Source organism: Hipposideros armiger, unplaced genomic scaffold (assembly GCF_001890085.2).
Source record: "Hipposideros armiger isolate ML-2016 unplaced genomic scaffold, ASM189008v1 scaffold_75, whole genome shotgun sequence".
NCBI lineage: Eukaryota > Metazoa > Chordata > Mammalia > Chiroptera > Hipposideridae > Hipposideros > Hipposideros armiger.
The window spans coordinates 2,016,278-2,043,123 of record NW_017731425.1 but is presented as its reverse complement, the minus strand read 5'-3'; the positions used below and the strand labels follow the sequence as shown (position 1 = coordinate 2,043,123).

At 37.4% G+C, this 26,846-nt stretch overlaps 1 protein-coding gene across 10 annotated transcripts in view; it reads left to right on the top strand.

The window, feature by feature from the left end:
• The first annotated feature begins 2,105 nt into the window (after window positions 1-2,105).
• MTMR3 (myotubularin related protein 3) overlaps window positions 2,106-26,846 on the top strand; it is a 137,956-nt gene continuing 113,215 nt past the window's right edge. For 6 of the 10 annotated variants that reach the window (XM_019643102.1, XM_019643100.1, XM_019643099.1 and 3 more), the window contains exon 1: window positions 2,106-2,309. The gene's annotated coding sequence lies outside the window, so the exon portion shown is untranslated. Of the gene's footprint in view, window positions 2,310-2,445; window positions 2,688-13,278; window positions 13,396-26,846 lie in introns of those variants that run through there. The other 4 variants (XM_019643095.1, XM_019643096.1, XM_019643103.1 and 1 more) reach the window with 4 other exon arrangements.

The window sequence follows — 26,846 nt, the reverse complement described above, 5'->3', positions numbered from 1 at the left end:
AGTTTTCTCTTACTTAGAGACAATTTACTGTCTGCCTTAACAGTAAGCAGGTGGGCAGCAGTGGGGATGAGGTGTAGTGTGAAGTTTAAAAGCATGCTCTCAGAATCAAATTGTCAGGGTTCAAATCCTGACCTTTACACCTACTTATGTGTAAAATGGGGGAAGAGTAACAATACCTGCTCAGAGGGCTGTTATAATTACATTAGATATACATGTAAAGCACGCATATAGCATCAGCACATCTTAAGGTCCAGTTCATGTTAGCTTTATGAGAATGAAGAGGCACAAATAGTGATATTTATGGGCACAGAGAAATTTCTCCTGCGTTTTATATATTAGTTAAAAATCCAGTTTAAACTTTCTTAGCCCAGATTAAAAGGCAAATACGGTGATATTCTGCCCCTAAGAGGTCGTCAAAGTGATATGCCAACAGTCTGCTCTGTCCTGTGGATTCCTGGGGAGCTGTTGGGTTACTTGAGGGGATGTTGATAGCCTATTGGCTGAATCTTTGCTCTGAGCCACCTCATTGGGGGAGCTGTTCTGGAGTCAGGTGCTAGCTTTGATCCAATCAGAAGCCACTCAACTATGGCAACTCATCCTTCAGACTTTGACTGAGCAGAGGTTTGGGTAGCAGATCATGTGCCCAGAGGGTCAGAAACTGATGGGAGCCTTATTTTATCCAACAATTGGAGAAACAGGTGGGAAAACCTGTATTTTGTTTGCCATTCACCTATTCTCTGTACTTACTATTTCCTCTCTTATTCCATAAAGACTACAATCATATATAATGGGGGAAATGAGGACAGCAAAATATAAATAAAGGTGCAAAGTTGGTGGTGGTGGTGGTGGTGGGGGAGACTCACGGTTAACATGCAGACCTGAAGTACCAATAGTAGGCCACTACTGAGCTTCAAATTTAGCCTTGGGCTTTCTGGAAGCCAAGGTGAAAAGACACACAATCAGCTGCATAACACTAATTATCAGAAAGGAAGCACACCTGTTTCTGTGGAAGTAAAGCAAAGCCTTTTCTAACTGAATTCTAATGTAGTAATTTCTTACTTGGAATTTTATTTCAGGTGACGATGCCATGAAGTGGGCAGTACAGCCTAGTAGGTGAGAGCATAGTTTTTGTTGTTAGTTGAGTTTGGATTTGTATTTTGTTTTAGTGCAACTTATTCTGGGCTGCAGCTTGTTCATTGGTAAAATGGAGATAATAACAGTATCTACCTATTAAAGCTGTCAAGATTCAATTAGATGAACTATATAAATAAATATTAGCTATTAGTTAATCAAGAAATTTGATGCCTCACTACTTGTCATGTGCTGTTGGAGGTGCTGGGGATTATATGGTGAACAAAACAAAGTCCGAATATTCGAGTAGTTTTCACATTGGCATTGATAGAAAGACAGTAAACAGGAACAATGGATAAATCATTGCAGAGAGTGCTGTGGAAAAAACAATACAACAAATGCAAGGATAGATTTCATTTGACTGGTTTTCTCAGCCATTTTCCAGAAAAGTCAAGGTTATAATATTAAAATGCAACTTCAAGGAGGTGAACCTGTTAGGGCCTCAGGTAATTCAGCCCTGGTATGTAGAATTCTTCTGTAGGCTATTGTGGATAGGTTACAATTTATTTTTTTTGTTTGAGAACTCGCTTCCTCCAGCTGAGCTTTAAAGTAGTTCGAAATCATATTCTAAATAAAACCTTGGGCACACTAAACTTACATGCTTAAATTAGTTTTAGCCTCACCACAACTACAGGTAAAAGATACTATGTACTATTGTCTATTTTACTGGTTAAGTAGAGTGAGGCGTTGTCTTGTCCAGGGCTATAGAGCTAGGAAAAGAAGCCTTCCCAAAAGCTGTAGGACCATCTTTTGTTTTAATTCTTCGCCTATTTCCCACCGGTTTTTCCCTCGTCCTGCAGATGAGCTTCTCAGCCAGACTTTCCCCTTGTGCAGGGCATTCCTGAGTCTGAAGCCCCGCCCCTCCTGGGCGTGGTCAACCGCTCCGGCCCCGCCCTCTTCCAACCCGCGACTGCCCGCCCTCTTTTCCCCGACCGCGAGCAGAGGACCCGAGTGTGCGCGCGCGCCCCCGCTCGCGGCCAGCTCGGCGTCGGGAGCGCGCTCTGTGTGGCCGCTGCCGCCATGTTGTTGTGGTTGTGAGAAGGCGGCAGCGGCGGAGGCACAGCCAGACCAGACGCTCCAGCGGCCTAGGCGCTGCCCCCCGCCGGCCCTGGCTGGGAGCCTCGTGGGTTGGCGGAGGAGGACGTGCCGTGGCGGGCCTCACCATGTCCTGCCGCCCGGTAAGAAGCCCACCCCCCCTTCTCCTCCAGGGTTGAGGAGGAGCTGGAGGAGGGGCCGGCCTCGGCCCCGGCGCGGCGGCTGTCACCCTCTGGAGGAGGCGGCGGCCCGCGGGGGGCTGTGGACGGCGTGTTCTGGGCGTTCTGGGCGGCAGCCGCCCAGAGAAGGGTGTTCTGGGCGGCAGCCGCCGCCGCCAGGGGGAGGCACGGGGAGTGGGAGCACAGCGGCCCGGCCTCGCTCGGCCCGGACCCTCGGCGCGGGGGAGGCGGGGTCCCGGGCCGGGGCGGCCTTCCCGGACCTGGCGGGACGGGCCCATGGGGCTAGGGATGTGAAGCACTACTCCCGGAGCATCCGGATAAGTGCTCGCGGACACCCGGGAGGTGAGTGTGCACTCCTCCCCTCGACCGGTCCTTGGGAGGCCACCGTGGCTGGAGGCCGGAGGCCGGGGGCCAGCGGAGCTCCCGGCGCGAGCGGTGCGGGCCCGGGACTTGTGGGAAGGAGTGGCCGCCTGACTGTATCTGGGCATCCTCCTGACCTGGTAGTACTTGGGTGGGAAGGATGGTTCGGAGGTGGTTGAGAAAGCTCAGGGACACTGGTCAAACAGCTCCGCAAAAAATAGTGTTATTTCTTAGGTGGAAATCGTGCTGCTTGATGTATTGGCATTGTGCTGGTTAGAACCCCTACGATCATATTGTTGGTTGGACTTTGGACTGGAAAACTTAACTCAAAGTAATGGGGTACATTTTTTGGGTAAATGATGGGACAAATTTCACTTTAAAAAAACCATTCTGGGATCTGATAATCTCACCTCTGAGTGCTGCACATGAGCTACTGTTAGGTATTGATGTTCAGGGGTCTTCTCCAGACCGAGGCCTAAATTCTTGACTGTTTTAGTATGTTGATATACACTTTGTTAATCTGGCAGTATCTATTTTTTTCACAATGAAAAAAAAAGTGCACATACTCTTCTAGTTGAGGTTCAACTTAGTTTCTCATATTGTGGAAGGTGATGCCTTTGGAGGCTGAGGTTGAATTACAAGAGATGATTTTTTAATGTAAAATGCTTGTGATTTGTACATGGAGAGGGGACAAGGATCTCCCCCTTTCAGATAGATTTTAGGCTTTTTCTGTAGAGCAAGAGTCATGATCCGTGTTGTTTTTGCTGACAGACAAAGTAAGTTATGTTAGTGGCATGCAGAAAGTCTTCCCTTCTAGGGCCTGTGACTTGGGTGAGTAGAAGAGTTTACAGAATTAACACTGTTCTGAGTAAGCCCAGTAAGATATGTGATATTAAACTAAATTTGGAGGGTTCTAGAATTTTAGATTGGCTGCCTATGAAGGCCTCTTTCAGCTCTAATTACCTCCCTCATTTTCAGATGACCCAGAGCAGTTCATGTGACTAGCACAGTGGTGCAGCCCCACTTGTGGTTAGTTAATGGCAAGCCATAGAAGGACCCAAGTTTCTCAGCTTGTAGGCCAGGTTCTTTAGTTCAGTGCTTACTAGTTAAATACTGGTCATCAGAAATAGTATGGACTGCCTTAAATGCTGATTTTCTGGGCTTCACTTAGGACCTGGTAAATTAAAATCTCTGAAGGAGAGGGCCTGGGAATCCATCCTTACAAAGTTTCCTGAATGATTCTGGTCAGCCAGGTTTGTGAACTTCTGCTTTAGGTCACTTTTGGTATTCCAAAAGATTCTCATTAATTTCAACTTGTGAGAGAGTGCTTTTGTTTATAGATCTTTAAGAATTTGAGAGGTAGGGAAGAAGGGGAAGCCTGAGAAACTTTAAACTGAAAATTGAGCATCTCCTAATAAAATGGATTTATGTAGGGGAAACAGATTTGTTGCCCAAAGTTATTTGTGCAAGTCTTCAGGAACACACTTGATAAAATTAGATGCTGCTTGACTGGAGATATATCCAGAGATATATGGAAGAATCTGGAAGAACGAAGTACAGAGAGAAAGTAAGTAGTTCTGGCTCACAGAGGTGTCCACCAAAGGTGCTTCCCAGCACCCCAACGTCATGGTTGCTTGCTCCTAAACCATCTGACTCAGGTTTCTAATAAAGTGAAGGTAAAGTGGGTGAGTTAACAGTCTTTTGAGACTAGGGTTGTGAATTAGGACTCTTTAGTGTGAATTGTGAAAAGTTCTTGAAATTTGCCTAGAGCATGAGGAGTGGTAAAGTCAGTTTTTAAATCTGTTGTAGTTCTGGTTAACACCTTCTGTGGTAAAGTGGAATGCTGAGTTATGAAGGAAGTATTCATATTGCAGAAGGGGGTGTGGTGAGGTTTGTTATGAGTTTGTAAGAGTTGGCAGAAATGTTGTTATAGTTGTGTAGGGTAGTGAAGGAGTTTGGTAAGTATCCTGTTAAATTATGGAGTAGTATTTTTAGAGAAGTGCAGCTAGTTGTGCACTACAAGAACCAGAGGCCATGTCTGTTTTGTTCCTTGGTGTCTCCAGTACCTAGATGGAATTCCCAGCATATACTGTGCCCTCAGATATTTGTTGAATAAATGAATAGTATTGAGAAGGGATATGGTGGTTGATAATTTTAGTTATTAAAAGCTACTTTACTTTGAGTCCTTAAACAGATTTTATTTTCTAAAGACTGTCATTGTCCACTATTCTGTTCCTTAGTTTTTGAGACTTTTTTTATTTTATTTTAAGATTTTATTGGGGAATTGGAGGAGGGGAACAGTGTTGGGGAATTGGGGAAGGAGACCAGCCAAGTCGTTGTTCTTCAATCTTAGTTGAGGAGGGCGCCAGTCGCCATTTGCCTTCCTGCCAGCAGCTCATGGCCTCTAAGCTCAAGGTACTGTGTTCTATCTTAGTTGCGGGTGGGCGTAGCCACCATCCCATTCGGGAGTTGAACCAGCAGCCTTGTTAAGAGCGCTCGCCCTGTCCACTGAGCCATGTGGGCGGCAGCTCAGCTCAAGGTGCTGAGTTCAGTCATAGTTGCGGAGGTGGGGTGGTGTAGCCCACCATTGAACAGGCAATCATGTTGTTACACCAGCTGAACCATCCTGCCAGCTGTTGGCAGCTCAGCAACCGCTCAGGTGGGATGCAGCGTCACTGGCCCATGTGGGAATCAAACCGGTGGCCCTGTTGCTCAGAGCTCGCACTCTTAAGCCAACTCTTAACCAACTGAGCCATTCGGTTGGCCCAGTTTTTGAATCTTAAATGTGTCTTTAAAAAATGTGTCCCAAATTTTTTAGGTGTTAGTGACTTTTTTAGGACCACATTTTATTAAATACAGAGACATTTAGAATAATGGGAAGCCATAGATTGGCAGAGAGTTTGTGTGATTGACTATGTGATTGCTGTTGGGAATGTCACTTCTCTAGGCCTCAGTCTTCTCATCTATACAATTAAAGGCCTCTACTTGTTAATCTCAAGTAGTTTCTCCAGCCTGATTCTGCAAATCTTTAATAATTTGTAATTGTGTTATTTGGTATTCATCTTATAAGTACATGAACCTTTTTAATTAAAAAAAAATTGCGTCTTGGATTCTGCTTTTAGCTTACAGATTTTAGACATTGTCCAAAGTGCTCTGGAAATTGAATGCATGTTGCAAGTATTGTGCAGAAACAACATGCTTATGCTGTTGTAATTCATTTAGTGTTGAAATCAAAACGGATTTCACATAGGGAACTTCATAATTTAGTATGAAGCCACAAGATTAAGGATGGTTTGGGGGAAGTTTGTGCAATTTATGTGGCCAGTTGTTTTCTACAGATCACCCAATTCTGTAATTTTCTATGATGAATTTATGTGTAATTTTATAATCAGTGAAACTTTGAATTAAGACAAAGCATGAGATCAAATCTGTTTTGGATTGAACTAGCCCAGTAAATCTAGAGGCTACCAAAATTGTTAATATTCATTACTATTTTTAATCTTAATTTTGTGATACCAATATTGGTATCATGCTTTCATCTTCACTTTTGTATCTTTTGTATCTAGAAACTTAACATACCTATTTTAAAGTTCGTATTTGTATCAGATGTTCAAAATGAAAATGGCTGTAGCATGAGAGTGGATAGATGAGTAGTAAGTCCTGGGTTCAAGCTTGGGTTGTGCTCCACATGAGCTGAGTTGTTTCTGGCAAGCCACATAACCCCTCTGAACTTCAATTCCCTCATTACTAAAAGGAAGAAGAACAACTTCTCTGTTTATCTCACAGTCTGTCAGGAGGATCAAATGAAATGGTATATATGGAAAGCAATTAAAAAATGTAAGGTAATGATATTAGAATTCTATTGTATTAGAATCCTGTTATATATTTTTTGGAAGAGTTGGCTTGTGGAGAAATGGTAAACTTACTACATGTTTTCAAGTGCAGAATCTACTAATGTAACTGATGTGGCAACAGAAAAGATTTCTACTTTCTTTTTTTTTTTTTTTTAAAGATTTTTATTGGGGAATTGGGGGGATGGGAACAGCGCTGGGGAATTGGGGAAAGGGGAACAGACAAGTTGCTGTCGTTTTGTTCTTCAATCTAGTTGTGGAGAATGTTGCTTCACTGGCCCAAGTTGGCACCATCATTGCGCTCTTCTCTGGCGAGGCAGATCAGTCGCCGGCTTCTGGACGGCCGCTCACTGCGGCTGCTGGCCGCTCACGCTGGCTGCTGGCCACACACGGTAGCCCATGGCAATCCACTGCCACAGGGACTGCAGCCCACGCCGTCGCCGGCGACTCATGGCATCCCAGCTCCAGGTTGAGCTGTTGTTCAGCATCTTAGCTGTGGAGGGCAGTGTCACTGGCCCTCATATGTGGGATCCGAACCGGGGCCCTCTGGCATCCCAAGCGAGTTCTTAACCATCGCGCCGCTCGGCCGGCCCAAGATTTCTACTTCTGTACTCTGCCTGGAAAAACCTTTCAGCTCTTGTGTCCCATCTGCCAGTAGGAATAGTCAACATTTGTTGCAGGAACTTCAGAGGGATTTGGGATGTCTCACATTTGTGCTAAGGTTAGCACTTGGAGTAGACTTGCAAGATTTCACCCATTTTGCTGTATTGGTGCTGTGGTGGAAGGTGGTAGGGTCAAGAAGTTTAGTACATTCTGTGTAAAGTTTTAGTGCTATCTTTTCTAAATGGCAGGTGGCAGTGTTACAGGGTAATGAAATTAATGTGGGGATTTAAAAACACATTAAAAAAGAAATAGAAATATCAGCACATCACAAATGTAAGTATTGATTTGGGAAACTTTTTCTTTTCTTTTTTTTTTATATGTTTGTATGTTTACTGGGTTGCAATGAAATTATTTTTTTCTTGAGTTGTGATAAAACTTTGAAGCAATTGCTTAGGGACATGGTACCTGGGTTTTGCAGTTAGGATGCCTGTCTTATATGATAGTAAGGCATAAAACAAATGACAGGCTACAAGGAAATTGTGAATTTGGGTTAGGTTAAAGCTACCCTGTTCAGTGTGAAATATCTCATAACTCTGTTATAAGTTATTGATTTAATGAACAAAGTTAAGACATAAACTTATGCCAGTGTTCTTAAGCACTCTTTTCCCTTAAATTACAGAGGTATTGTGTTGGTGCTGACCAGTGCAAAGCATCATCCTGGATATGTCCAGGCCTGGATCTATTATGTGCCTTTTTGTGACTTCACACAATGTTTAGAATGATTTTATTATGAGAGACAGTAGCAAGTTTTCCTGATTTCATTTCTCTGGATTCTAAATTTTCTTTTTCTTTCTTTCCCTTTTTCTTTCTTTCTTTCTTTCTTTCTTTCTTTCTTTCTTTCTTTCTTTCTTTCTTTCTTTCTTTCTTTCTCGCTCTCGCTCTCTCGCTCTCTCGCTCTCTCGCTCTCTCGCTCTCTCGCTCTCTCGCTCTCTCGCTCTCTTGCTCTCTCTTTCTCTCTTTTTTTTAGCTAATGCTTTTGTAATTTAGTTGCAGAAGAGAAATATAAATTCATTCAGTTCTCTGACTTATCTAGAGAGTGATAATCTGGAAAAATGTAAGGAATTATAAGTACGAGTGCATTGGTTAATCTTAATATACTTGGTGGGAATTGGTATAAAGACAAGATGGCTAACTTGAAATAGGGTAATTCTTATATTTTTGTTCCATGCATGTCATTTTTCTGTAAGAAAAGTCTGTAATTGTAAAGTATTTAGACTGATTCCACAACCCCATGGGGCAATGTAGAGTGTTTACAGAGTTTCCGGAAGTGCTACAGGACAATAGTAAGTTTTAATTTTAAAATGAAATTGTTATTTCTGATTATGATTGCATACTACATATTCCGTATGGAAATTAAAAAATCCATACAAAAACCAAGAATTGAGATAACTCAGGAGAATAAAGAAAAGTCGAGATAACCCATAATCCCACATAGATGTAATATGTGGTGCTTTTCCTTTTTCCCTAAACAGTATCTACTGAAATACTTTAAAAAGAACGACATTCCAAGTCAAATTGATGTTCCCTTAATTGAATATTTAGTGTTCTGTAATATGGATACATCATAGTTTACAGCAATTCTGTTAATGGACATTTTCAGTTTTTTAAACAGTGCAGTGATGAACTCCTTTGGACTTTTTGTACAGTTGTGCTATTTCCTTAGGCTAAATTCCTAAAAGTGGGTTTATCTGGGTAAAGAGTATGTGTGTTTTAAATTTGAATATACTCAAGGTGTCCTATAGATAGATGTCTATTTTAAAGTCCCACCGACAATATACTAGTGTCCAGTTCCACATGTTCTTGCTAGTGGTTTATTATCTTTTAGCTTGTTGGTGGGAGATTAAAGTAATTTGGAAATAGTTTTCCTTTGTTCTTTTTTCAACATCAGATCTTAGCCTCTCCAGTTTAACTGTGGAAGGGGCAGATAACAAGGAGGGCAGTGACAAGGAGTACTTCAGACCGGTGGTCACTAAACTTTTTGATTGCTCATCCCAACAGTAAAATTTTGAGCATTAATCCTCAATCCTTAAGTATGCATTTAATTTACGAACAGTATGTATAGTTTACCATATAAAATATAAACAAAGAAAAATTGAACAAGGATGAGAATTAAAAATAAAGCACAAATATCTTTCTGCCTTACTCCAGTGGAGCATCTTGAGTACCCCTTGAGATATATTATACTCTGCTTTGGATATCACTGCTTTAGACTCTTTAGATTTAATGTTGGGCTTTTATGGATGATTGGTTTTGGGCATTTCCACTAGTTCTGCAGATAGTCCAGCCTAGTTGAAGTATGATAGTCTTTAAAGTGTCCCATACTGTTGCGAGTCATATCTGTAATACACTTGCTCCTAAAGCATCAGTTTGATATCTTTTGTCATTGTCGAGGTGGCTGAATTTGGAAAGGGCAAATAATAGGATAGGAAACAGTCTAAATGAGTTTACTTAGATATGAAGAACTGACGTGTAGAGTATACTTTAAAACGTCTGTGATTTATGGAAAGCAGTTTGGTTATAACTAACATATCCTTATTTTCCAAGAGCTTAGGTTTTGGAGACTGAGTAAAGGGATGAATAATTGCTACTTGCTTTCCTTTGCTTGCTAAGTGCCACAATTAACCTGTCACTCTAACTCCATTTAGAAGAGCCTGAGTCTTTAACTTTTAAAAAATGATTTCTTGGGCTGAAACTTTCCATGATGAATCTAAGATTAAAAGGTAACTTTTTTCTTAAATTTGATTAAGTTGCTTTTGATTTGCCCCTCCCTTCGTAAATTATAAAATCTGGAAATGGTGATTTTACACTAGAACAGGGGCTGCGAGCCGCATGCGGCTCTTTTGGTACGTACATGTGGCTCTGAAGTAAAAATGAAAATGAAAATAAAACTATCATAGTTTCATTTATAAAAATTTTAAAGGATATTATTCACATAATGGTGATTTCATTTGTTTTATGGCTCTCGAATAATTTTTAAATTGTTGTGAGGGACAGGATTGCTCTTCCGTCTCAAAAGTTTGCCGACCCCCAGCCTAGAAAAATGAGCCTCCCTTTCTCCTCCCATAATGGGGACTTAATTTCAGTTATTTCATATGGGTCATTGTCAGAGAAAGAGTATATTGAAGTCTTAGATATTGTGAAAAGAGCAACTCGAGTGATTATTTTTTGCCAGTTGAAAGAAATGAGATAATTTATATTGAAGATGATTGCTATGCACAGTGCTTTGGAAAAAAGGCCAGGTATCCCTTTTTACCTTAGGTAGCACGATTTATAAGGTTCTTTCATAATAAACCTCTTAGAACCTCAAAATGATTTGAGAGCATCATTTTATCAGGGGTGTTGTGACTCCTTTGGGGCTACATGCCTAGTGTTTGACATATTTAAAGAGACTAAACCCTGCAGAAGTTTTACCGTCTCATGGCTGTTCTCCTTCAGTCTCCAGCACTTAATATACTGTCTAGTACAGAGTAAGCTATTAATATTTATGGACCGTTTAAACTCTTACATATTTATTTACACCTGTAAACAAATTATAGCACTGTAAAACCAACACTTACATTTTCTGTAGTTAGATTGTTCCTTCATCTGATATGCACAGAAAATGTTTTTGTGGGAGAGGTCATTAATTTTACATCAGCCTTTCAGGTATCCTTTTACCTTTTCTTAAGGGTAGTTTCAAGGTGACAAAAAAATTAGTCTTGATGTAGTTCCTTTTACTGTGTGTGTGTGTGTGTGTGTGTGTGTGTGTGTAATTTAAATAGTTTCCTATTTAAAAAGGAAACATACTCATTAGTCTGTCTTTAGGTATATAATGATGCTTGAAGCATGGACACCAGTTTGCCATGGGGTGAATGAAAAGGAGCAAGTATGATACCTCTTATTTGTCTCATTCTTTCCAGTTCCCTGTATGCATGGTTTTGGCTTACTCTGGAAATACTGAAGAGAATTAGTCTTTCCAAGAACTAGTATGTTATTTTCCCTTTGTTCTGTTGTACTTATAGTATGTTATTTTCCCTTTGTTCTGTTGTACTTAAAATCCTGTTTAGTAGGTGAACTAATAACACTTTTATACAGAAGAGAGACCCTGGAAAGACAGGAATGGAAATATTAATAGTGATTAATTTCTGGCCGGTGGGATAGTGTCACTATTTTCTGCTTCATATTCTCCTGTCGTTTTCCAGTTTTCTATAATGAGCATGTATTACTCTTATAAGTAGGAAAAACTGCTGTTTTAAACTATATTTTAATGTCTTTAGTTTTCATGGGTATCTTGTGAAGGTTTAAGTCATAGTCTCTAGTGAGAAAGTAGGTAGTTAACTGGCTCTAATTCCTAAGCCGAGTAGCAGTATTAGGAAGTGGTATGGGAAGAATGGGGCAGGCAAGCTGATTTGAACACTCATTGTAAACTCCACTATGACTGAGGTAGTCTGTTTTGATCACAATTAAACCCAAGAGGACATCCTTCTAAATTTTCTCTTCTAATGAGCTGATTGAGGATTATAAATGATGCCTTAAAAATGAAAATCAGATTCTATGAATTCTAAACACAGGACTCAGCCCAAATTCCCAGTCCTGCTGACTTGCCATGTGGACTTGAGCAAGTTCTGTAGCCTTGTATGTGTGTGTTTTAAATATCAAATGGGATTATAGCAACTCATGTGATACGGATTTTGTATGTGTAATTTGAACTGGAAGATATTTAGATAATCTACTTTTATGACAATATAGTATTATTGGAGTTTTGGTGTTAATATAAAGCTGGGAGTTGGGCCACTGTAAGTTTATATACTCATCTGGCGATATTGTAGGAAAATCTGCGTAATATATCCTATAGAGTTTAAGTGTTTAGGTAAGGCCAGTTAGCTTTGCTGTTAGTTTACTGCACATTACTAGTCCCTTAAATGCTTGTGTAAATAGATGATGTATCATTCAGAATGTTGGATTTCTGGGGTAGGACATCTGTAATTATCTGCCCTTTATTCTTTTAAAGAATAACATTAAAGTTGAAGAGAAATCAAGGTAATAAAGTAGGTACTAGTATAAATTTATGGGAGTTATTTTAGTTAGAAAATTTATAGTAAGAATAACAGGCTTGTTAAAAAAAATACCCTATAGAAATCTACAAAACCCATCCTCTTCTGTTCCCAAATTCCACAACCCTGGCTTTCTTTTTTAAAAGTAAAATTTAAATATTTCAAAAATTTAGAAAAACATAGAGAATTTAACAAACACCATGTACTTAATTTAATAAATGTTGATTGAGATAGATGTTGACATCTTGTCAGATTTGTCCCAAAGGTGTGTTATATTTATTTTTAAAAATTAAAATATTATACAGTTGAGCCCCTTTTGCTCTCCTCTTAGGCCCTATTTACATTATCCAGAGGTTATTTATCTTTTTTAGCTCATGATCTTGTATTCTTCCTAGAAGTATTTGTGTATTTAACATGTAGTATTATTGTTTGAAATTTATATGGTACCTTACTATATGTATTCTGCAATTGACAGTCTTGAAATTTATGTTGATATATGTATATTCATTTATTTTAATAGCGAAGTAGTACCCAGATGTATGAATAAAACACAGTTTTAGTCCCCTATTAATAGTTGTTTTCAATTCATAGATTTAACATTTTTCCTCTAATAGGATCAAGCTATGTGTGCTGATTTACAATTTGCTTTTTTTCTCCCAGTAGCGCTAGTATATTACAGACATCTTACCCTAGTACAAAATGTAGGGATTTACCTCATTTTTAAGGACTTCATAGTTTTTTTCCCCTCTCTTAAGACACACTGCAGTTATCTATCTGGTCCCTCACTGATGGACATTTAGGGATATATATTGTGCGGTTTTTTTCCTGTTACAAAAAGTGCTGTTTGTGATGGATATTCTTGCACTTCATACTTTTTAACAACTGTAGGATTATTTATATAGAAATAATTCTGCAGAATAAAATCTTATGGAATAGAATTGCATGCAGTAAATATTGATGCTTTTATATTAAAGCTAAACCAACATGTATATTTGTAACTTTCTTATTCTTGGTCTTTTCACTTAGGTCTGTTCAAAATGTGTGCTATGCAGGAGGTGCTGAGATGGATGGCTTCATAATACAAAGCAACTAATATATTAAAATTTCATAATAGAGACTAGGAGAAACCCCAGCTTTATATAGGTAAGGAACACAAAGTTGTGTTTGGGGAATAGTTTTAGTTTTGCTAGCCCAGACTAGAAGATAGAGGAGTCAAAGATAAATTGTAAACTGTGTTTGCTATAAATTGTTGAAATTAAATCCTTAAAATGTGGATTTTTTTTTTTTTTACTGTCGGCACTGAGCCCTTTTAAGCTTTTGAGATAAAAGGGAATTTTGGGGAAGATGTGTCTGGTGGCAGTGTGTATAATTAGGAGCAAAGATTGGAAAGCAGTGAAGAATATTGCACTCAGAATTAGGTAATATGGACCGGAGAAGATGACAGAATTAAAAAAACCCCAAAACAAAGACAGCTTAAAATTAAGTTAATGAGGCATAGTGGAGCTAAGGAGAAGGGAGGATTCTAAATGAGTGACAGTTAAGTTTGAGTGAGATGAAGGAAGATGAGGGCTACAGAAATAATTGGATTTGGTGATGCGTACTAGTCATTGGTCATCATTTTCTTAGATTTAATTTTAACATACTGTGTGATTCCATTTCTGTAAAGTTTAAAAAACAGATAAAACGTAATAGATGGTAATGGAAGTCAGAATAATGGTTATCTTTGGCAGTAAACACAAGGGAGACATTAGGGGTGCTGGTAATGTTCTGTATCTTGATCTGGGAGGTGATTTCATGGATGTCTTCAGTTTGTGAGAATCATTAAGTTGTATACTTACGATATATGCACTTTTTTGTATGTAATATTATATTTCAGTTTTAAAACTTACCCCCTCACAAAATTTTAAGGAACATAATCAGTTGGCTTTATCTCCCTTTAGCCTCTTAAACTTTTATGCTACTTCTGTTTTATACATGAATACATTTAATGATGGAACATTACCTTTTAAATTTTACCTTTTTAAGTTATGGTATAAAACAAATACAGAACAGTGCATAAAACATGTATAGCTTAATAAATTTTTTCAAATGAGTAAATTGGAGGGTTTTTGTTTTTTTTTAATGTCATGCCTGTTTCTATCAGAAGGGAAGGAGTTGATGGAGGGCTAAAATTTTTGGAGAGAACAGTTCTAAGGAATCTCAATATCAGATCCTTGTCTTGGCTCTGCTTTCAACTTACTATGTCCTTGGGCAAGTCGTTTAATTTATTTGGGTCTCAGATTTTTCTATACAAAGGGATAATACTTAACCTTCTTTGCAAGGCAATTCGGTGCATTCAGGTAAAATGATAGGAACACAGAATAATATCACTAGATATACCTTTAGGCCATTGAATTTAAGTTTCTTACCTTACAGAGCAGAATTATGATATACAAAGGTAAAAAGATTTGTCCAAGGACAAACAGCTGGTGATTGTTAATATCATTTATTTGTATTAGTTTAAAACTTTCTGAGGTTTATTAAGTATGCCAGGCATTATTCTAAACTATTTGTATGTATTAGTTCATTTAATTTTCTAGGATTCTCAGAGGTAGGTATCATTATTCCAATTTTACTGATGTGGAAATTAAGGCAAAATGAGGTTAAATAACTTGCCCAAGTAGTTGAGTTCTTGAACCTGAGCTCTTGACGACTTTGACTTTGCTATACTGTCTAATTAAGTGAAAGCACTTAAAGATTTAGGCAACTGTTAAGGTCTTATAATCTCTTGGAGGTTTTGTGAAGTAAAATTTTGGCTTTTTGAACCAAAATTAGGAGAGAAACCTCATTTGTTGTGACCATGATGATTCTGGAAAAGATGTTAACATTGAGGACAGGGCATTTAAATTGTTTAAATGCATGTTTCCGGGGTTTAAACCTTTGAAATCAACTTTTATATTGTGTTTCTTTAAAAATTTATAACAAATCCGCTAACTATTTTTGTGAACTGAAATTTTCAGGAAATACTCACCGAAAACCTTAGTAGTGCTTGAGGGTGTGATACCTTTGGAAACATTCCCCCTTAATGTATAGACACAAATCTGCGTCACTGGTCCACAATGTGTTAATATGTATTGCTTGGGTTTTATTCACTCCTTTACAAAGCTCATTTTTTTCTGAAACATAGGATGTAAACACTAAATAGTTTTTAAAAATACATTTATTTTTTAATTCTAAGGGAATTTATAACTGCTTTACAAATATTGTTAGATTTTTATGCAAAATGTTAATAAAAGGGAGTTTTGAAACTTGGAAGCAGATCTAATCTAACAAGGTTTAGTGTTCCTGCTTTGGTTGTTTAAGTAGAATCTGGCCCTTGTTTTCAGGGGCAATAATTAAGATTTGATGGTTTAAAAATTTTTTTACACTAAAGTGTAATTTCTATACAATAAAACTCACCCTTTCTGAATATAGTTCTGCAAATTTTGGAAACACATATGATTATCACTATAATCAAGATAAGAATAGTTTTATCACCTCAAAAAATTTCCTCCTGATCCTTTGGAGTGAGCCCCTTCTCTCACCCTCCCGTGTCTGGCAACGGCCGATCTGTTTACCCCCCCCCCCCTCCCGCCAAAGCCCTCTCTGGAATGAGATAAATAATCTTACAGTGTAAACTGTAAATCATTAATTTTTTTTTAATTAAGGAAGTAGGCACGTACTTATGGATAAATTTACTTTTTAAAAACTCCTTGGTGCATAATTTCATATTTAATGTTTTTAGCAATTCTTGAATTTTGAATCCTTGACTTTCTTTTGTTTCTCTAAGTAACAGAATGCTTATGTAATTGGTTATGAAAAGTCTGTAAGTAAAACATGTTTAGCACTACCTCTTCCTCTCCTCCCCTCCCCCAAGATGGCTGGAAGTATTAACATTGGTAGCCAGAGTTCCTTGTGAACAAGACATAAAAGTTAGTGTTTTGTCATTTATGGTTGATTAGCTCCTTGAATTAAATTACCCTCTTTGTTCCTATGTAGTGAGCTTCCTTTTTCTAGCAATATGAGGCCAAGAGAAAGAGATGGGACCTTTTTACCTTGGGAAAGAGGTTGCAGATAATTTTGCAAGTTAATGTTTTTGAGGTTCCAATTCTGGCCCTGCAGAGGTCTACAGAGACCATAGGTAGTTTGACATTTTCGAGAATAGTATGTGTATTTGTATTTCTTTTGTTTAGTCTAGAACAGGGGTCGGCAAACTGTGGCTTGCGAGCCATATGCAGCTCTTTGGGTACGTACATGTGGCTCTGAAGTAAAATTGAAAATGAAAATAAAACTATCATAGTTTCATTTATAAAATTTTTAAAGGATATTATTCAGATAATGGTGATTTCATTTGTTTTATGGCTCTTGAATAATTTTTTTTGTGTGTGTTTTCAACTTTTTATTAAAATTTTCAAACATGACACCAAAGATTCAACATGTTTTATTTTGCCATAGTTGTTTTAATCTATTATTTTTTTTGCTAAATCATTCAGAAGTTGCAGATATCATAAGTTGTTACTCCTAAATACTTTAGCATGTATCTTCTAAAAAGACTATCTTTAATAATCATGATTTTATTACACCTAAAAAAACTAACAATAATTATTTAATATCATTTAATATGCAGTCCTACATCAGGTTTCTCCAAATGACTTTTGAGTTTTTGTTTTTTTTCCAAACTGGAAGCCAAAAAAATTCATATACTATGTTTGATTATTATGTTTAAATTTTTTTCTTAATATAAAATAACCCCCCTTATTTTTTCATTACATTGGCTTTTTTTTTTTCTGAGCGAGATCAGGCTAGATGGCTTTTAAAATGTCGAATATTTTTTATTTATTTTATTTTTTTAAAATATTTTTTATTGGGGAATTGGGGGATAGGAACAGTGCTGGGGAATTGGGGGGAGGGGAACAGACAAGTTGCTGTCCTTTTGTTCTTCAGCCTAGTTGTGGAGGACGTCGCTTCACTGGCCCAAGTTGGCACCATCATTGCGCTCTTCCCAGAGGAGGCAGATCAGTCGCCAGCTTCTGGACGGCTGCTCACAGTGGCTGCTGGCCGCTCACAGTGGCTGCTGGCTACACACGGTAGCCCATGGCAACCCACTGCAGCAGGGGCTGCAGCCTACGCTGTTGCACCATCGCGCCTTCGCCGGCGCCTCACGGCAGCCCAGCTCCAAGTTGGGCTATTGTTCAGCATCTTAGCTGTAGAGGGCAGTGTCACTGGCCCGCATATGTGGGATCCAAACCGGCGTCCTCTGGCGTCCTAAGCCAGCTCTCAACCAACGCGCCACTTAGCCGGCCCTCAAATAATTTTTAAATTGTTGTGAGGGACAGGCTTGGCTCTTCCATCTCAAAAGTTTGCCGACCCCAGGTCTAGAATCTTAGTTTAAGCCCTTCAGATTTAAATGTATCCTGTAATTGAGTGTAGATCTGTACTTGGTGTACAGAACTATAGAGCTTCTTTCAGCAATGTACATTTCTTCTGAGTTAAAATATTCAGTGAACTGAATATGTGTCTAGAACCAAGACATATACTTAAAATATGACTGATTATTTGGTAAGTAGGTATCTCATTTGTAGACTATCATGTTTCTAGCTAGCTCACATGGAAATGTCTACCTGGAGATGCCCAATCTTGACAGTAATGGGGATTGCAAATTAACAGTTGGTCTTCTGTGTGTAATTGCTTGATATGTACAAGATTTGCGCTCTTTACTTTTCCTGAGACTACAATGTTGATGACTCAAATCTAGAGTTGCAGAGTGGGGTCACCAAAACTAAAACCATGAGAATATGGAGGTAACAACTATGGGACCAGTATTACAAATAAATTTTTAATTAGTTGTATTAGTTTTACACTTTATTTTCACTGCTACTTTGTGAAGCAGGTCAGGTCATATTATTACTCTCACTTTACAGGTGAATAAATTGTGTTTCATAGATGTCAGCAATTGCTTGTCTGGGGTTGCACTGCTTTTGAGTAGTTGAATGAGAACTTGAACATAGGTAGGTAGTCTGATATTAAGTTGGATGATGTTTCCTCTATTGCAGTTTAGTATGGTGATTAAGAGCTCAGGCTTGGGTTTGAATGGTGGCTCCACTGCTGGTAACAGTACCTACCTGTCATCTTAGGCAAATTCCTTAACTTCTCTGTGCCTCAGATTTCTCAGTTTTAAAATGCGGATAACAATACTTACTGCTTGGGGCTTTTGTGAGGATTCAGCAAGTGCTTGTAACAGTAGCTAGCCAATAGTAAGCACTCCATATGTACTAGTTGTTATTGTTACTGTTATTACAGTGATAGCACAGCAATAACACTTGCCTCTTTCCACAGGGATCAGTGTTAGAGATGAAAGAAGGTGAATGCAAGAATATTCAAAGATGATAGATTTAGAACCCAGGAGAATAAGTAGCAAGAGGCGTTGATTTTGGCAAAAAGATGGGGAGTATTGTGTGTGTGTGTGTGTGTGTGTGTGTGTGTGTGTGTATGTGTATGTGTTTTAAACATGTAAGTAATTGGACATCTAAGTACAAATATATTAGGTAGTTGGAGCTTTAGGGCAGGGCTGACTGAGAAAGTGATCAGTGCTGGAGGTAAATTTTTAAAATCACCTTCACAGATGATGTATATGAAATTTAATTTGTACCAAGATTTAAACAATACCAAGTTGTTGCCTTGTATTCATATGGTTCTTAGAGTGATTTGTTACATAAGCAGTAAGGAGCTTATGATACATTTTCCATTTTTGGTGTTTACTTACACAGAGAATAATACAGAAACTCAGCACATATCCTAGTATTAAGGAAATTCATCTCCTTAAAATTTCATATATTAGTGAATACTTCTTGAGCTCTTTTGCCATGTGTATCACTCTTAAGGGCTGGGGGATTCTGAAGTATAAATTAGAGAATTATGCCATTTGGTGCTTGGATCCTTGTGTGTGGATAAGGTACTTCTTTGGCATAAAATAATGTTCTTTTAAGCATTCTAAATTAACTGCAAGTTTGAATTTACTTGTTATAGAATACTTTGCTTTTAATATAATAGCTGCTATGTAGAATTATATATTTTATATATTCACATTGTTTTTGAATTTGCAGTTATTGTATACAATATAAAGTATATTGGATATTAAAGCAACTTTTATGGGTTTTGGGTGCATACTTTAAGTTTATATACTTAAAACCTACGTAAGCATGTTTTAAATTATGGTAAGTTTCTTAGACCTGTAAATCTGTATATATTACCTTTTAAAAAGTTATTATATATTCTTTTACTGACAAACTAGAAAGAAGCTCTTGGCATCTCCAAAGTCCAGATTCACCCTGAACATTTGCTTTCATAGGAAAACTTTGGTGTCTTCTAAAGAGAATAAATAATACCATACATGAATATTGATTGATTTACTTTGTGTACCTTGAAAGCATTATTACTGTCCATTACTTTATTCAGAGCTTTCCCATTTCTGCTCTGTGGAACTACTTCAGTTGTATTACATATCCCCTCCTCCCATTCCCAACAGTGTTTTACCTTCTGAAAACTAAGATTACAATTTGTTTTATTAGTTCCTCTGAAAAGGTACAAAGAATAGATTTTTCCCTTCAGAGATATTTGATGGACCTTCAGAGAATTCATGGGAATCTCAAACTTTTGTTTAAAATTCTTCAGTTCATTTATCTGATACAGAAAAGATGACTTTTCCTTCCTCAAGGGAATAATAAAAACTTTTAAATGCACCCATTTGCATAAAGTCTACTTACACAAAATTAGGAGATTTACAGGACATTTTTGGACACTTGCACATAAGAGAATCTTTTAACATGATACTACTAAACACCCTTCTTTTACTAAAGCATATGAATGGCTTGCTTGGATATGTACCTGTGTCCTTTGTTTGATAAACGCTTTGAGGGAGTCTTGTGAAATGCAGTGTTTTGGCCATCATTTCAACTCTACAGAAATATGGTTTCATGATAAACTCAACAAAAAGCACATTGGCTGCAGTCCAGAAGCTGACTCACCAAGGAGTAATGATAGACACTTTGAAGGGAATGGCCTATCCCAGGGTCCTATTTCAAAGCTTCATGCTATGATTACATCAGTGAAAGGCAGCCAAGAAATCAAGATGAGATCTTGCTGTACCTTCTGGGGATAGGAAGGACTTCCATAGTAGGATGCAAGTAAGATTTTTTTTCTAACAATCTTGTAAAACTTGGGGATGGGAAACAAATAACAAGGTGAGAACTCAATAGTGGTTACTTTTGTGGGGCTCCAGTGCCCTTTTCTTCTTGGGCCTGAATAAGAATAGTCTTGTAGTGACTAAGGGTTAACTCAAGAAGCTCAATGCTGTATCAGTTTTCTAGAGCTCAGGGAATATACTTAGCTCAGTAGTAAGCACAAGTATCAAGTTCATGTCAGACACTGTAGCTACTGTTTCCTACTTGAACAGACCAGAAAAACCAAAGCAAGACCAGAATCAGTTCAGTTTTGAGGAACAGACCCTTTGCCTTCTAGCATTGCACATTTTAGGAGTAAAAATAGTATGAAGGTGGGCTTGCTTCAGAACTGTGAAATAGGTAGTACTAACTACAATTGTTTTTGTGGCTCAGACTGATTGCACCTCCATTTCTAAATCCAATTTCATAGCTTTAAGTTTTTCTAGGTGGCAAATTAATCTTCTATAATCACTACCAAAGATCACTTACTTAACTGTTGACTCTGTGTGGAAATAGCAGTATGCCCTTTTCATGTTGTTGAAAGTTCTCTCAGAGATAAGAAAATACCTGAATAATCTGAAAATATTTTTCATAGATAAAGCTAAGTGAATATGCCACAGTGATGGATTGACCCATTTTTGATAATTGTAGTACTTTCTATTTCTCAATAAAAATTGTTGAACATGATAGTCCTTTCCTAACAAATATTGTGGAATATTGCTTTTAGCTACTTGCTATGTTATTGCAGGTATAATATTTAGGAATGAAAAGTTAGTTTTCAAAGTACTGTCATTTAATATGCACTTACTCTAAAATGTGCCTCTCAAAAGTTAAAAGTGCTTTTCTTTAAGAAATATGTTATTTTGTGATATTTTTGTTTAATTTGAGAATGTGGATTTCCCCTCCGCCCCCTCTTTCCCCACCTCCCCCACCTGGGCCTGTCTGGTTTCATTGCACTGAAAGAAAAAAAATCTTAGTTTCTCTTAGTTTGTGCTTTTTTTCTGCCTTTTTGAAATGGAGTACTTTGAAATTGGTCCTTTTATTTTTGATTGGCCTTATATATGACAGTCCTACTTAATTTCATATATGGTTTAAACTTGCATCTGTAAGTTATTTATTAGCTAGCTTTATGACTTGGGCAAGCTACCTTATCTCTTTGTTCCTTAGTTTCCCCCTTTATAAAATGGGATAGTACCTTGTAGGATTGTTGTAGATTAAATGACCAATAAAACGGTGAAGCACTTCGAAAAGTGCTCTATGTGTCTATTACATAACAGCTCTATGTTGGGTATTACAGATATTATAAGCAAGGACCTGACTTCTACACTATTTGTAGCTCTTCATTTTTGTAATTTTTTCATAGGCAGTATGACTCTCCGAATCTAACAGAACTTTGTATTAAGGAATAGTAAACATCACTTGTATTTAATTCTTTATCATAAATAACTATACATTTTCTACTTGTTAGAAAATAGAGTCTCATTTTACTCCCTCAGATTGGGGAAGAAAGATAAGAAATTAGTAGAAAGTGAGCCGTTTTCTATGTCTTATAGGTACCCAGATACTACTAAGTGTAGGTCATTGTTTGATTGAATTCTGAGTGTACACGCAGTTATGTAGAACAAAAACAGCTTATGGGACTGGAAGTACTGGAAAGATAACTGTAGTTGGTAGCAAACTGCATCAGTTAAACTGAATGATGGATCAGCAAAGAATTAGGGCTTGCTGGGTTTTATTTGTAACACGTAATTGTTTTGAAATGATTAGTCCTGAAACAAAGTAATTTAAAACTTAGATAGCCGGATGAGTGACTCAGTTGGTTAAGAGCTCACTCAAGAGTGCAAGCTCTGAGCAACAGGGTCGCCGGTTTGATTCCCACATGGGCCCGAGCTGAGCTGCTGCTGAGCTGCCAACAGGTGGCAGGAAGGCTCAGCTAAAAAGCAAACAAACAAACAAAACTTAGATATGCCAGAAAATTTCAGATTCCTTTCCACTTAAAAAATGTCTTTTAGGGCCAGCCGAGTGGCTCAGTTGGTTAAGAGCTCGCTCAAGAGTGTGAGCTCTGAGCAACAGCAGTTCGAGTTCCGGCCCGAGCTGAGCTGCCGCTGAGCTGCCAGGATGGTTCAGCTTAAAAAAAAAAAAAAAAAGTCTTTTAAAGAAGGAAGCATTTCTTCAGCGGTATTTAGCTCCTTGAGTGCTGTATGTAGTTTACTTAACATTTGCTGTGTGATTATTGGATCACCAGCAATGAGAGTTTCATGTTATACTTTAGTTTCAAATTTGTGCCATCACTGAGTGAATTTAAGTTAGATTGTGCTGTTTCTTGCTAAACTATCATATAAGCCCATTAAATTGACCTTTTCCTCTTTTCCTTTCTGATAGGACTTTTCTGTAATTTTAAGTCAGTGGTTCAGTGCCAGAGCTAGATTTCTTCGTTTTTTTACATTTTGGAGTTTATCTGGAGGATTATTGCTAATTTCTAGATTGTGTCCTTAAACCAGGTTTTTTTGAACATTAGGGACTCCCCAACACTTCGTTTATAGTTCTAGTAAGAGGAATAGGGTATTCACTGGATTTTTGTTTGTTTTTAAGACCCTTGTATTTAATTTCTGGAATAAAAATAAATTAACTTACAGATAGTGGCAAGTCATTGTTTTTAGTTTATTCAGCAAGATTTCTCATTCCTCATTTTCTAGTTGCTTAAGGGTTGAACATGGGTACCAGGCCTGGCCAATTTTGTACCTGTCCCACTTGTTGACATTTGACACAAAGGGCCAGTAGGTGTTCTTCACTGATATTGATACATAGATGACAGGAGCAAACTGTCAGTTTAATTCTGGGTTTGTGAAGCTGGGACTGCCTCTGGCAGGAGGCCTGTCTACAGTGGGAGAGAATGAGGCCAATGAGTAAAGAGGAGCGTGAGATAAAGGGAAGGATCCGGTGGCATTGAGCCTTTGAGGCCCTACTGCCTGAAGTTCATTCTTTGTTTCTATGTACCACCTCAGCATCCTTCAGTGAGTCATTCAGTTCTGATTTTCAGTTGGCTTGGGTTTCTTTCAGTTACTATTGAGAGTTCTGACTAGTATGTCTAACACTATTATCTAATACTGTTTCTACACTGATTTTCTAAGTATTTGAAGATAGTTTGAACTTTAATCTCATGGTAAACATTTAATATACATATAGGTGAACTCAGTTCATGTATGAATTAATCTTCAGGCTCAGGTGGAGTAAAACCAATAGAGTATCTTCCATTTTCAGTGGCCTTTGCTTAGAGAGAAAAGTGTTTATGATAGACAAAATGGGTCAGTATTCTTTTCCATCCATTTAGACTTACACAGTGTTGAAGTTTCCTTTAAAGAGATTATCACCACAATCAGTAGAAGAACAAAGATATAAAGTCAGATTGTAGTCATAATTTCACTGATTAGGCATAAATATCCTCTGTATTATTTTCTCATGAACAAGATGTAATAACCTTATAAAAAGATCAGAAAGAGGGAGGAGGAAAACTGACAGAAAAGTAGAACATAGGAAGTGAAGAGGTAAGCTATGTGTGCTAAGCATTAGTGAGCCGCTGGTAATTGCTGTAAGTTCCATGGATTGCCTACCTCTGGATTAGATGCTGGACTCCTGTGAAATGAATGAGTGATAGAGATGAAGAAAAGTCTTAATTTGTTTTCTTTAGGCTGAGGTTAAGGTTGATGTGATTAATAAGGTATTAAGAGCTACTTTCTAGTCTTGCTTAAGCTGTGGGCATTATGTTGTCTTGCAAAATTTGGTTCTTTTATTACTCAACCCTAATTGCTTGAGTGGAACACATTAGGTGACAATGAAAGGTGAGTACTCAAAACTTTCTTTCAGGATTGCTGTTTTGGAAGCCTTTAATTAATGGGATTAATGTGTAGGAGCTGCAGTGAACATGAAGAACTTTAAAATACTCCAGTCCAAAAATAAACTTGACCATTGGCAAGATTGTTGGTAAGCCAAGTATTTGAGATGTCTATGCTACACTATCCAACTTTTAGCCTAACCTGTTTTAGCTGGCTTGCCGTGTGTAAGTTGAAACTTCATTTAAGCCTTCACTATGGGTTAAATGCAGTTCATGGAGCTCCATCAAAAGATCCTCATCCCTAAAGCATACATTCTGAGTTAAGATTTACAGTAAAATGGTCTGTATCCCAAAACATGGTTCTACCAGTTACTTAATGGTTTGATTTTGGGCAAGTCATTAATTTTTTAGAGCCCTGCTCTAACTAAGATTTAGGAAAAATAACTTGCCCTACCTAGAGCACATGTGTATTACCTCTAATGCTGCCACATGGGGAAAAAAAATTAGCTTAATTGAGGTATAATTTGTAGAAAATAAAATCCACCATTTTTAACTATAAAGTTCGAGTTTTTATAAATGTATAAAACTGTATATGTAACTACCTACATTTCTGTCACCTCAGAAAGTCCCCTTGTGTCCCTTGGTAATGTCTTCTCTTCTCCCCATCTCTGCCTCTTGCAAATACTGATCACTGTAACTATAGTTTTGCTCTTTTTCTAGAATGTCTTATAAATGGAATCATAAAATATGTACTCTTTTGTGTCTGCCCTCTTTCACTTAGCCTGATGCTTTGAGATTCATCCCTGTTGTTAAAAGTAGTAGTAGATTATTCTGTTTAATTGTTAAATAGTCCACAATTTCTGTGTTCACTAGTTGATGGATATTTGGGTTTCTAGTTTTTGGCTGTTATGAATACAGCTCCTATGAACATATGCATACAGGTATGCATGTGTTTGGGCATGTGTTTCTATTTATCTTGGTTAAATACCTAGGAGTGGAAGGAAATTGTAGGGTTGTATGGTAAATGTGTGCTTACAATTTTATAAAATACTGCTGAACTGTTTTCCAAAGTGGCTATACTGTCACCAGCAATGAATGAGAATTCCAGGAGCTCTGCATCCTTGTTAACACTTGGTATCATCAATCTTTATTAACTTTAGCCATTGTTGTGGATCTGTAGTGATATATTGTTGTTTTATTTTGTGATTTCCAGATGATTAACAATGATCATCTTTTCATGTGCTTATTTGCCACTCATTTATCTTCTTTGGTTAAAGTGTCCTTTTAAATCTTTTGCCCATTTAAAAAAAATTAGGTTGTTTGTTTTTTTGTTTACCGTTAAGTTGCATGAATTCTTTATATATTCTGGATCTGAGTTCTTTATCACAGGTTTTGTAAATCACATGTTTCACAAATATGGTTTCATAGTTTGTGGTTTGTCTGCCTTTTCATTTTCTTAACAGTATCTTTCAAACATTAAAAATCTGAATATTTATGACATCCAAGTTATTGGTTTACTTTTTCAGTTATAGTTAATGCCCTTTATCTAAGGAATCTTCTCTAAACCTAAGGTCACTAATATTTTCTTAAATTTTCTTCTGGAAGTTTCATAGTTTTATGTTTTACATTTAGGTCTTGAAACACTTTAAAAGTCTGTTTATGAGACTGAGGTAATCGTTGAACTTCGTCTTTTTGTATATAGATCTAAATTTTTCCTAAGCAATGCTTTTACTGCATCCCACAAATTGACATATTATGTATTACCATTCAGTTTGAAATATTTTCTAATTTCTTTTGTAATATCTTTTTTGGCTCTGGACTATTTAGAAGTATGTTCAATTGACAAATATTTGGAGTTTTAGATACCTTATTGTTACTGATTTCTAATTTAATATTGTGATCAGAGAAACACTTTATAGGATTTCGTTCTTTTGAATTTGAGGTTCCTTTTGTGGTGAGACATGGTGAATATTTCATGTGTCCTTGAAAAGAATGTGTATTCTGCAGGTAGGTATCAATTATTGGTTGATAGTATTATTAGAGTATTTTATGTTCTTACATATTTTTTGTCTACTTGTTCTGTTAGTTACTGAAAGAGAATTGCCAGTCTCAAAACTACAATTGTGGATTCAGTTCTGTCAGTTTTTGCCTCTTAATATTTTGAAGTTCTGTTTTTAAATGTATACATATATTAAGATTGTTATGTTCTCTCAGTAAATTCACTCTTTTATCATAATGACTTGTCCCACTTTATCTTGGTAATATTTGCTGTCCCCAAGGCTACTTTGACGTGAATATAGCTCTTGTAGCTTTCTTATGACTAGTATTTTCGTGGTGTGTCTTTTTACATCCTTTTACTTCAAACTATCTGTATCCTTATTTGTATTCTGTGTTTTATGTAGTTAGCATATAGTTAGGTCTTGATTTTTTTTTTTTTGAAGATTTTTATTGGGGAATTGGGGGGATGGGAACAGTGCTGGGGAATTGGGGAAAGGGGAACAGACAAGTTGCTGTCGTTTTGTTCT